At 47.0% G+C, this 10,699-nt stretch overlaps 1 pseudogene; it reads left to right on the forward strand.

The window, feature by feature from the left end:
- The window catches only part of LOC130293212 (trafficking protein particle complex subunit 5-like), a 4,796-nt pseudogene extending 2,986 nt beyond the window's left edge, over nucleotides 1–1,810 (forward strand).
- Nucleotides 1,811–10,699: the final 8,889 nt, after the last annotated feature.

Below are 10,699 nucleotides of genomic sequence, written 5' to 3' on the forward strand. Positions count from 1 at the left end.
GAACTCGCGGGCGTCCGCCATTAACCCCTCAGGTGCCGGGATCAATACAGATCCCGGCATCTGCGGCAGTGAGCGATTTGAATGAATGATCGCATCGCCCGCAGCGCTGCTGCGGGGATCCGACCATTCATAGCGCCGCACGGAGGTCCCCTCTCCTGCCTCCGTCCGGTTCCCGGCGTCTCCTGCTCTGGTCTGTGATCGAGCAGACCAGAGCAGAAGATCGCCGATAACACTGATCTGTTCTATGTCCTATACATAGAACAGATCAGTATTAGCAATCATGGTATTGCTATGAATAGTCCCCTATGGGGACTATTCAAGTGTAAAAAAAAATGTAAAAAAATGTAAAAGTAAAAGTAAAAAAAAAGTGAAAAATCCCCTCCCCCAATAAAAATTTTACCCCCAAAAAGCGTAAAAAATTTTTTAATAGACATATTTGGTATCACCGTGTGCGTAAATGTCCGAACTATTAAAATAAAATGTTAATGATCCCGTACGGTGAACGGCGTGAACGAAAAAAAAAAAAAGTCCAAAATTCCTACTTTTTTAATACATTTTATTAAATTTTTTTATAAAAAATGTATTAAAAGTTTTTTATATGCAAATGTGGTATCAAAAAAAATTACAGATCATGGCGCAAAAAATGAGCCCCAATACCTCCGCTTATACGGAAAAATAAAAAAGTTATAGGTCATCAAAATAAAGGGATTATAAACGTACTAATTTGGTTAAAAAGTTTGTGATTTTTTTTAAGCGCAACAATAATAGAAAAGTACGTAATAATGGGTATTATTTTAATTGTATTGACCCTCAGAATAAAGAACACACGTCATTTTTACCATAAATTGTACGGCGTGAAAACGAAACCTTCCAAAATTAGCAAAATTGCGTTTTTCGTTTTAATTTCCCCACAAAAATAGTGTTTTTTGGTTGCGCCATACATTTTATGATATAATGAGTTATGTCATTACAAAGGACAACTGGTCGCGCAAAAAACAAGCCCTCATACTAGTCTGTGGATGAAAATATAAAAGAGTTATGATTTTCAGAAGGCGAGGAGGAAAAAATGAAAACGTAAAAATTAAATTGTCTGAGTCCTTAAGGCCAAAATGGGCTGAGTCCTTAAGGGGTTAAATTATGAAAAGTGCCCTCTTTTTTTTACTTGACCCCCTGCCCTTCAAAATGTCTGTGCACATCCCTGATCTCTCCCTTAGGTCATGGATTTGCGCTTCAGCCAAAGGAAGCCTACTATTCTAGAACGTTCTCTGGCCCAGCCCAAGACAGAAGTGAGCCTTAGTGCGTTCGCGTTCCAGTACTGACAAAAACACGTCTATTCCGTCTCCGAGCGCCAGCTAAACTCTCTGAGTTGGGCCTACAAGTGGGATGTCGCATCCTGGACAAGCTGGTGATGAGAGAGAAGAACGGTAAACGGGAGACCAAGGTTATCAGCGCCCTCCTCTTCATCAAGGTGTTGGCCTAGAAGGCTCTGTTCGGTAAGGAAGCCGACAAGCCGGAGCAGACGTACGACAACGAGAAAACCTACTACAACATCGAGAAGGACCCGCTGATCAACTCCTACATCTCTGTCCCCAAGGAGAACACCACATTGAACTGTGCTTCCTTCACAGCCAGCACTGTGGAGACCCTGCTGACCTGCAGCGGCTTTCCAGCAAAAGTGATGGCTCATTGGCACAAAGGAACCACCTTGATGATCAAATTTGACGAGTCCATCATAGCGCGGGACAAAGCACTGGACGGGCGCGAACTGCACGTCTCCTCTGTTCATCTGCATTATAAGTTATTGACATAAACGTGATGCTGTTTATGTTCATTCCTTGTATAGTTTTCTGTGTCTTTAGGTGAAATTAAAGAACTTTACTTTTTGAGTTTTTTTTCTTCCTATTTTTTCTTTTTCTTAAGTATAACAAAATATGACAAAAGTAATTGTCACAAACCGGCAGGACTGGTAGTGGATCCTCTGGACCAGAGAGGCGATGGCGCGGGTTGTACCAGAGGACCGGTTCTAAGTGGTTACTGGTTTTCACCAGAGCCCGCCGCAAGGGATGGTCTTGCTGCGGCGGTAACCACCAGGTCGTATCCGCCAGTAGCAACTCAACCTCTCTGGCAGCTGATATGGCGTGGTACACAGCGAGCAGGCAGGAGCTTGGTCGGACGTAGCAGAAGTCAGGGCAGGCGGCAAGGGTTCACAGGCGAGTAGGCGGTAGCAACGGGTTCGGCAACAGGCAAGGCAATAAACACAATAGGAATGCTTTCTCAGAGGCACTAGGGCACAAAGATCCGGCAAGGGCAGGAAGGGGCAGGTGCCTTTTATTGGGAAGGCAGGGGAAGTGAGGAACCAGTGCACCAATTACCGGTGCGCTGGCCCTTTAAATTTACTGAAGGCGGCGCGCGCGGCAGAGATGGACGGCGCAAGGAGCGGGGAGCCAGGTAAGTGGAACTGGGAGCCAGCCGTCACGGCAGCCGCGTCCCCGACACAAGGGAACCCGGGCTCCCGGTCAGTGTGACCGGGGCAGAAGGCCGAGGGGGCGGACGGTCCGGGAACGGGGACCGGAGCGCACGCTGTAACAGTAATGTTCAAAAACAAATAAAAATAAAGGGTTCACAGGCGAGTAGGCGGTAGCAACGGGTTCGGCAACAGGCAAGGCAATAAACACAATAGGAATGCTTTCTCAGAGGCACTAGGGCACAAAGATCCGGCAAGGGCAGGAAGGGGCAGGTGCCTTTTATTGGGAAGGCAGGGGAAGTGAGGAACCAGCGCACCAATTACCGGTGCGCTGGCCCTTTAAATTTACTGAAGGCGGCGCGCGTGGCAGAGATGGACGGCGCAAGGAGCGGGGAGCCAGGTAAGTGGAACTGGGAGCCAGCCGTCACGGCAGCCGCGTCCCCGACACAAGGGAACCCGGGCTCCCGGTCAGTGTGACCGGGGCAGAAGGCCGAGGGGGCGGACGGTCCGGGGACGGGGACCGGAGCGCACGCTGTAACAGTAATGTTCAAAAACAAATAAAAATAAAGTAAACCAAGCTGCTTATTTTTAATTAAAATATTTTTATCTATAATAAATACATATTTAATGGGGTATACCACGCACCAGCTTATAACGCGCACCCTTATTTTACCAAGGATATTTGGGTAAAATAAGTTTTTTACCCAAATATCCTTGGTAAAATGAGGGTGCGTGTGTGTGCATGCGTATACCCCGATACACTGTTTCTGACCCCGCAGAAGCCCTCAGGAAAGGCAGGGGGAGAGAGGCCGTCGTTGCCCGCTTCTATCCCCCTGCCTTTCCTGGGGTCTAGAGCCCTGCTGCCGCCGCTTCTCTCCCGCTGGCTATCTGCGCAGATGCCCGTTCTCTCCCCCTGACTATCGGTGCCGGCGCCCCATTGCCGGCGCCGATAGCCAGGGGGAGAGAAGCGGCATCGGCAATGGGGCGCCGATAGCCAGGGGGAGAGAAGGGGCAGCAGCACCCATTGCCGACGCCGCTGCCCAGTTGCCTCCCCCATCCCCGGTTGTATAATTACCTGTTGCCGGGGTGGGGTCCGCGCTGCTTCAGGCCCCCGGTGTGCGTCCCCTGCGTCGTTGCTATGCACTGCACGGTGCGGCACAATGACGAGTGACGTATAGCAACGACGCTGCGAGACGCCCCATTCCCGGTGCCGCTTCTCTCCCCCTGGCTATCGGCGCCGGCAATAGGGCAGCGGCACCGATAGCCAGGGGGAGAGAACGGGCAGCAGCACCAATAGCCAGGAGGAGAGAAGGGCCGGCAGCAGGGCTCTAGACCCCAGGACAGGCAGGGGCAGAGAAGCCGGCAGGGACGGCAGGTCTCTGCACCTGCAAAGCAGCTGCAGTTCATTGATTTAAAGCACCCGCTTTAAATCATTGAACTGCAGCGGCTTATTGGCGTATAACACGCAGATAGACTTTAGGTTAAAAAATTTTGCCTAAAAAGTGCTTGTTATACGCCGATAAATACCGTATATAAATGTATGCAGTATGTGTGTGTATATATACAGTATATGAGCATAGGCGTGCCCACGGGGTGTGCCTAGTGTGCCTGGGCACACCCTAATCGAGCCTCAAACTTGAGGCTCTATCACCTCTGTGCCCCATCCCCCAGAAGGCCCCCTGTGGGCTTCTCAGTGGCGGATCCAGGGTGGGATCCGACACTGAGCAGCCGGCAGGAGGCCGCGTCACATTCGAATCATCCCTGTCCCAAAAGATCTTTCCTGGACACAAGGATGCACCAGTTACCTTTCTACGGCCCTGCGTTAACTTTTAGAATGCAGGGGCCACGGGAGGTAGCGCACGCTGGGACGTCACTGACGTTCCGTGCATGCGCATGGTAAGTTACCTGCAAGTCATCTTCAGTGCTCCAACCACGGCTCCTCCGGTCCCGGGACCTACTGCTATGGCCTATAGGCCATAGCAGTAGATTGTGACCCCTGACCGGAGGAGTGGTGGTCGGAGCACTGATGTGGGGTAGTACACAGGCATTCGGCCTCCAGCCATACACTGTATACGACTGAAGGCTGTATTTCTGTGGCGGAGGTATACTGCACATAGTTTGGGGGAGTTATACTGCACCTAATGTGGGGAAACTATACTGCCAACCTAATGGGGGGGGGGGGAACTACAACCTAATGTGGGGGAACTATACTGCCAGCCTAATGTGGGGGAACTACAACCTAATGTGGGGGAACTATACTGCCAGCCTAATGTGGGGGAACTACAACCTAATGTGGGGAACTAAACTGCCTACCTAATTTGGGGGAACTACAACCTAATGTGGGAAAACTACAACTTAATATGGGGGAACTATACTGCCTATCTAATGTGGGGGAAGTACAACCTAATGTGGGGGAACTATACTGCCTACCTAATGGGGGGGAACTACAACTTAATGTGGGGGAACTATACTGCCTACCTAATGTGGGGGAAGTACAACATAATGAGGGGGGAACTATACTGCCAACCTAATGTGGGGGAACTATGCTGTCAACCTAATGTGGGGGAACTTCAACCTAATGTTGGGGAACTATGCTGCCATCCTAATGTGGGGGAACTATGCTGCCAACCTAATGTGGGGGAACTATACAAAAATACAAAATTTTACTATTCTGATACCTATAACTTTTATTTTTCTGTATATGGGGATGTATGAGGGTCATTTTTTGCGCTGTGATTTGTAGTTTTTATCGGTACCATTTTTGTTTTGATGGGACTTTTCAATTGCTTTTTAGATATTTTTTTATGGTATTTGAAGTGACCAAAAATTTGCAAATCTGGTTAGTGCACTATTATGACTTTAGTGGCCCCACTTTTGATTTTGCCCAGGGCCACGCTAAGCCTAAAACCGGCCCTGATGCGAGCGATATCGCTGCACAGTGTAGGACGGACATGCTCCTCCTCCAGACCTCTCCTGTAGCATGCACAGAACGTTTTGCGACGTCACACGGAGGCGGGGTCACGGCAACACAAGGGCGGAATGGCCAGGTGGTTACTGTGCAATACCATCGGCATTGCTCTCAGTATCCCACTCTCCCAGAACGGCTTACGCCAGCCAATATCTGCTAGAGGTAATTTTTTTTATTTTTAAATCATCAATTTGTAATAAATTGTGTAATTTATTGGTTATATAATTGTTACTATTATTATTATTATTATGATTATAGTGTACGCTAGCATGACCATCTTTCTATGGATTCTCTAGTTAGTTAGTTACCCTAATGTTTTAGTTTAGTAGCCTTATTGATAACAGCTATTGATTATTTATTTTATATATAATTTTCAGATTTTTTTTTTTTCCCTCAGCCATGGACACTAAGGGGGAGATTTATCATTATTTGTCTATTGTAGACACAGTTCTATCCCTTTACACTGCTTGTCTATTGTACACTTTTTCTCGGAATTTACTAAGGCTGTGCACTCCTTTGATAAATCTTGTGCACATATAGAAACGCCCCCCCCCCCCTCGCTCTACCGTACACTCCTTCTCTACCTCACAGGAAAAGTGGACATAGGGATTTTGTTCTATTGCTTTGAGGCCAGGATTCCATTGAGGTCATAAAAAATGGCAGAAAAACTGTCCCAGCTTTTTCCTGCGTTTTGTCAGTTTTTCTTGCGTTTTTGCTGGTGTGTGGAAACAAAAAAAATGTACAACATTTTTGTTGTTTTTTTTTCTTCGAAGTTTAGATACGTGAATGCGGAGGACTATGTCAGATTTTGTGGATTGCGACGATGAACAGCGTTTTTTTAAAAAAACTGTCAATAAAAGGGTTAACGACGGCAGTGGGAGGAGTGTTTTTTTTTTATAAAAATTTTTTTCCAATGTGTTGTGTTTTTAGTAGTGGAATGTGTCTTGTAGACAGAATCCATTACTAAGCTGGGGCTTAGCGTTAGCCCCCAAATCAGCTAGCGATAACCCCCAATTATTACCGCGGAAACCACCGCCACAGGGGTTCCGGGAAGAGCTAGTACCAACAGGCCCGGAGTGTCAAAAATGGCGCTTCTGGGCCTAGGCGGTGACAGCCTGGCGTTATTTAGGCTGGGGAGGGCCAGTAACAATGGTGCTCACCCACCCTGGTAGTGTCAGGCTGTTTCTGCTTGGTTGGCATCTGGCTGATATTGAAAATAGGGGAACCCTATGCGTTTTTGTTTTTTTTTCTATAAACAAGCCTGTTACTGCCTTGGCCCAAGAGTGCCATTTTTGATGCTCCGGGCCTGGGGTACCGGCTCTTCCCAGCACCCCTGTGGCGGTGGGTTCTGGGGTAATAATTGGAGGTTAGCGCTAGCTGATTTTGGGGCTAATGCTAAGCCCCGGCCTAGTAATGGATTAGGTACTTGCACATCCCCCAGCTGCGGGACTTTTAGGACTACTACTCCCATCATGGACAGACTCTGCCCATGAAGGGAGTTGTAGTCCAGGGGCTTAGGTGCAGATCGCACCGGGTCATTCTGCAGAGACCCCTACGATCCGCATTTATTAAGATAACAAGCCGGCGGTACATGCGCCTACATCGTGCTGCCCGCCAGCTTGTATATACAGTCATAATTCATAATACCCGCCGCCGGGAGAGGGGAGCTTTGATTGGTCAATAGCTATCCACCAATCAGAGCTCCCGTGTGCCGGCGGGGATTATGAATTATGACAGTGTATATACAAGCTGGCGGGCAGCGCCATGTAGAGGCATTTAAGGCCGGCTTGTATAATTAATAAATGCGGATCGCAACAGATCTCCAGAGAATGATCTGCTGCGATCCACATTTAAGTTAAAAAGCTGGCAGTACATGCAGCTACACTGTGCGCTTGTGCTCCTATATACACTGACATAATTCATAATCCCCGCCACCGGATCACGGGAGCTCTGATTGGTGGGAGAGAGCTCCCCTCTCCTGGCGGCGATTATGAATTATTACAGAGTATATAGAAGCCGGCGACAGTGCAGTGTAGCTGCATGTACTGCCGACTTTTTAACTTAAATGTGGATCGCAGCAGATCATTCTCTGGAGATCTGTTGCGATCCGCATTTATTTACTATACCAACCGGCCTTACATGTGTCTACACTGCGCTGCCGCCGGCTTCTATATTATATACACTGTAATAATTAATAATTGCCGCCAGGAGAGGGGAGCTCTGATTGGTCAATAGCTATCCACCAATCAGAGCTCCCGTGTTCCGGCAGGGATTATGAATTATTACAGTGTATATAGAAGCCAGCAGCAGCGCAGTGTAGACACATGTAAGGCCGGTTTGTGTAGTTAATAAATGCGGAACGCAACAGATCTCCAGAGAATGATCTGCTGCAATCCACATTTAAGTTAAAAAGTCGGCAGTACATGCAGCTATACTGCGCTACCGCCAGCTTCTATATGCACTGTAATAATTCATAATCGGAGCTCCCCTCTGCCGGCAGCAGGGAATAGTAGTAGGAGTAGTAGTCCAAGGGTAGGGGGGCCGATCACATGCATTTATTAACTATACAAGCCAACGGTACAGGCATCTACACTGCGCTGCTGCCGGCTCCTATATACAGCTCTTATAATTCATAATCCCCGCCGGGAGAGGGGAGCTCTGATTGGTGAATAGCTATTGACCAATCAGAGCTCCCCTCTCCCGGTGGCGGGGATTATGAATTATGACAGTGTATACAGGAGGGGCAGGCAGCACAGTGGAGCCGCATGTACCGCTGGCTTGTATAGTTAATAAATTGCAGCGGGTCTCTGCAGAATGAACCGGTGTGATCGGCATCTCAGCCCCTGGACTACAACTCCCATCATGGGCTGTAGCAGTCCTTACTGTGTCAAAATAGATACTTTTGGTATGTGTCCTCTGAGGTGGTGTATATTTGCGCAAGAAAATGCCGTTTGCGCAATTTTTTTGCGCAAAAAAAAACACATTTAGTAAATTTGATTCTACAGTAGAAAATGCTCTATGGTAAACTTAACTGTAGACAAGGGGATGAAAAATTAAATCAAAATTTGCACAAAAAAAAATGCAAAAAAACTTTTTTGTGCAAAAAAATTTTGCACAAAAAAATAGACACAAAACAGCTCTATATACAATGATAAATCCCCCCTAAGAGTTTATTTCTTCTTCCTTCATGTTGCATTTTTTTAATTTACTCATTCATTCAGCCTCAGTCAGACCCATCTGTGTCACATATTAAAGGGGCAAATGGCTACCTACTGATAGTTTAGATCCAAATACAGATTGTTCTGATTTATTGTTTTAAACTTGCCTGATACTACATATTGTTCACACAGAACACCTGACCTGGGCTGGCTTACTGAGTGCAATTCACATAAGGGGAGATTTATCAAAACCTGAGCAGAAGCAAAGTTGCTGAGTTGCCCATAGCAACCGATCAGCTCCCTTCTTTCATTTTTAACAAGGCCCCTGCAAAATGAAAGAAGCGATCTGATTGGTTGCTATGAGGAACTTTTCCTCTGCACAGGTTTTGATAAATCTTCCTCATAGAGATTATGAGCAAATTGTGCAGGTCTGTTTATGTATGTGTGCATGCAAGCAAGAGTGTATTTGTGTATATGTGTGTGTGTGTATGTATATATATATATGTATATATATATATATATATATATACGCGCGCGGCGTAAGTTTGTGCTTTAGGGTGCACACACTAATGCAATAGGCTGCGCACGCATATGAATATGTGTGTGTAAATATATATATGTAATATAGCTAAAGGATCTCACTGCAGCACACAGTGCAAAAAAAAGTGCAAATAAGTGTTAGGCTACATTTACACTGCTGTTATGCCCGTCAATAACGGCCATCAAACTATCTTTTGTTTTTTAGTTTGACGGCCGCAATGGGCAATAACGGGTCTGGATGGACCCCATTATAGTCAATGGGGTCCGTCGGGTGCTGCCACTTTCAGAGGGAATAGCGGGAGAAAAAGACGGTGCAAGCACTATTTTCTCCCTGGTGGTCCTGACGGCCATCACACCACTAACGGTCATAACGGTAGTGTGAAAGAAGCCTTACAAAGCAGATACAAATAGGTAATGGGTAATGTTTGAGCACTATATGGGAGTTGTGTAGTGTTATGGCTACATACTCGGCAGCCATAACACTACCACCCATAAAATGACATACATCACTATCAGTGCAGTGCCAGACAGTGCCCGTCCTCATCAAGAGTGTCACCATAACAGAACCAACAACTCAGCCCCAAATACTGCTCACCTATACATTTACCCATCCTTTTTTTTTTGGCGGGGAAAGCAAACTGGGTGAAAACAATTTTGCTAGCTTTGAGAATGCTGCATTTTTGGAGAAGCAGTCCTTTCACACATGCATATTTTGCTACCTATTTATTTATTTTATATACGCTATGTGTATAATTTCAGGAATTTTATTCCTAAGGCTAGGGTCACACGCAGGGCCGGCCTTAGGGGTGTGCGAGCTGTGTGGCCGCACAGGGCGCCATAGCAACAGGGGCACCGGGCGGCTGACACAGCTCGCACCAAGTATATATCATTTGTATTGCCCGACACCTGGGATTTAGCCCTGCTTCGGGCAAGCAGCGCTAAATGCCGTTGTAATGAAGAAAACTGTGCCCTGTAGTAGAATGTGACCCTCCGCACAGGGACACAGTTTTCTGCTTTTCAGGCCGCTCCCTCTCATTCCATTCCTACTACCCTCCCTCAACTGTGTCCCTATGCGGAGGGTCACATTCCGCTTCAAGGCACAGTTTTCTTCATTACACAGGGAGGTTTCACTTACCCCGCCCTCCTCCATGTCACCTAATGTGGGGAACTATACTCCGCCTAATGTGGGGGACTATATACTGCACCTAATGTGGGAGACTATATACTGCACCTAATGTGGGGAACTGTACTGCATCTAATGTGGGGGACTATACTGCACCTAATGTGGGGGGATCTATACTGCACCTAATGTGGGGGGATCTATACTGCACCTAATGTGGGGGGATCTATACTGCACCTAATGTGGGGGAACTATACTGCACCTAATGTGGGGGAACTATACTGCACCTAATGTGGGGGAACTATACTGCACCTAATGTGGGGAACTATACTGCACCTAATGTGGGGAGCTAAACTGCACCTAATGTGGGGAACTATACTGCACATAATGTGGGGAACTATACTGCACATAATGTGGGGAACTATACTGCACCTAATGTGGGGCTATAC

Source organism: Hyla sarda, chromosome 10 (genome assembly GCF_029499605.1).
Source record: "Hyla sarda isolate aHylSar1 chromosome 10, aHylSar1.hap1, whole genome shotgun sequence".
NCBI classification, from domain to species: Eukaryota; Metazoa; Chordata; class Amphibia; order Anura; family Hylidae; genus Hyla; species Hyla sarda.